The sequence below is a fragment of the Mastomys coucha genome, unplaced genomic scaffold (assembly GCF_008632895.1).
Source record: "Mastomys coucha isolate ucsf_1 unplaced genomic scaffold, UCSF_Mcou_1 pScaffold6, whole genome shotgun sequence".
Lineage (NCBI taxonomy): Eukaryota > Metazoa > Chordata > Mammalia > Rodentia > Muridae > Mastomys > Mastomys coucha.
The window spans coordinates 119,960,020-119,962,319 of record NW_022196912.1 but is presented as its reverse complement, the minus strand read 5'-3'; positions in this window follow the sequence as shown (position 1 = coordinate 119,962,319).

Sequence of the window (2,300 nt, the reverse complement as noted above, 5' to 3'; positions counted from 1 at the left end):
TTTGCTATTTTTCTGGATTGTTGGTTGCTGAAGATACTCTGACAACAAAGACTGGACTTGCCCCCAGGGAACTCAGTGCCCTGAACAGCAGGAGACAGTCTTAAGGGACCTATGCCCCCCTTTCCCCTCTAACTTTCTTTCTTGCCCACCTAGTACTGGAAGAAATTAGGGTGGGGAAGGGTAGTAGATGTCAGAACCTAGTAAAGTAGCCAAAAAGTACAAGTGCAAGAGATTGCCTGAACCAGCTTTGGCCAACCAAAGCATGTCTTGATTGCCTTCATTAACCCAGGAAGACCCACCCCTGGCTTACGTGGCGGGCTGTAGAAGAGCAGAGAATGCTTGCTAAGCACCAAGCAGGCACCCACAAACTTCTCTTAGCTCTCCACTGTAGGTGTGATGTAACTGCAGTTTCAAATCGCTCTGCCTTGGCTTCCCTGCAGTGATGGACTATAAACTGGGGTTGGGAACTAAAATAACCCTCCCTCTCCAAACTGCTCTCTGTCTGGTGTTTTGTGCCAGCTGAAACGAAACAAGAGCAGGGTTCATCTGCGCATACACAAGGGGTGACTCTCGGAGGAGGGGTCACCTTCAGAGCAAAGCCCCAGTCCCTCTTCTGAAACTATGTCAAGGAGTAGTCCCACGCCCCAGGCTGTGGGACGGGCTAACATATATGCAGACTGCCCCCCACCAAGGTGACTTTCTACCCTCAAAAACAATCACTGTAGTGTATCTCCTCTAATTTCTACAAAACATGATTTTCATACCTCTGATCAGGAAGCCAAATGTAACCCGTTCCTTGTGGCTGCCTGGCTGTAGAATCCCCACACGTAAGCCAGGTACCTGATCCCACTTGGATGTTCTAATTGCTCAGCCACATCCATTATATCACGTTGCATCCGAGTTCATCATCTTTATTATTAATGACGCCACTGTAATAGCCTTCCACCTTAGAGGGAGATCTCTGTGGGGAGTGCTCTTACTGATCAGAAGCTACTCACACAGCAGCAACATGGAGGCAAAGTGCCGGCTACCCTTAGCACCTGCTATCTCTGTAATTGTACCCAGGATGCTGCCTTAAAGAAGTGTGTACTGATGCTCAGGGAAGCTGCGTTACCTGCCGATTAGCTGTCTGTCTGTGGCAAATGCCTGAGGCCAACAACTTACAAGGAGGAAAAATTCATCTAGGCTCATGGTTTCGAAAGTTTCAGTGTATAGTTGGCCCAAACTACACAAAACAGCTGCAAAAAAAAAAAAAAAAAAAAAAAAAACCAGTTTGGAAGCTCTGGAAAACACAAAGATCTCCAAAGATCAAAAGTGGAACTGCAGTGTGATCTATCCATCTCGTTTCTGAGATAAATCCAAAAAATCGAGGTCAAGATCTCCTAGGGTCATCTGCCTGCCATGGGCATTGTTTCAAGATGGCTCAGCAGAAAGGAAAAAGACAATGTCACACTCACATATGGAGGAGTATTATTCAGTTTGTAAAAAGAAGGAAGCCCCTGATGGTTACCGCAGCATAGATGAGCCTTGAGTACGGGGTGCTAAGCGACTAAGCCCATCACTAAAGGGCAAACATTTCACGACTCCACTTCAGTGAGCATCTAAAGTAGCCAAAGTCATAAATGCTCTGGGAAGGGGAGGGGAAACAGAGAGCTGCTAATCAATGCTCTGCAATGCTCTGCAGGTCATGAATCTCAGAGATCTGCTAAGCAGCGCCATGTACAGAGAGCAATGCTGCGCAACTCATTGCAAATTAACTTTCTGACATTTTAACCTACACTTTTAAATCATGAACTCTTCATCCTTCCAGACAAAGTCATGACTAAGCTACCCTCCCTCTAAGCTGGCATCTGTGCCTCACAGACCTTCTTCTGTGTCTCAAACCTACAAAATAAGGAGCTCTGGGCTGCAAAGGAGCATTGGTTTGTGCATTCCTTTACCGATCAGTTGAACAAAGATGCACACGAACACAAAAGCATCCTTTCAGTAAAATAGAATTCATAAAACAGATTCTTATTTATTTATACAAATATGTATATATTAGTATAAATATACCTGTATAAATGTGTTTATATAGTTAAATAAATATTTATTTTAATTAAATAATATATATACAATTTATATAATATCTTGGCAGGAAGTTGTGGTGTACACTTGTAATCCCAGCAGTCAGAAGGTGGAGGCAGGAGGATCCAGGCCAGTCTGAGGTATATAGTGAGACCTTGTCAGGAACAAAGGAAAGGAAGCAGGAGGGAAAGGACAGAGGGAGGGAGGGAGGGAGGAGGGAGGGAGGGAGGAGG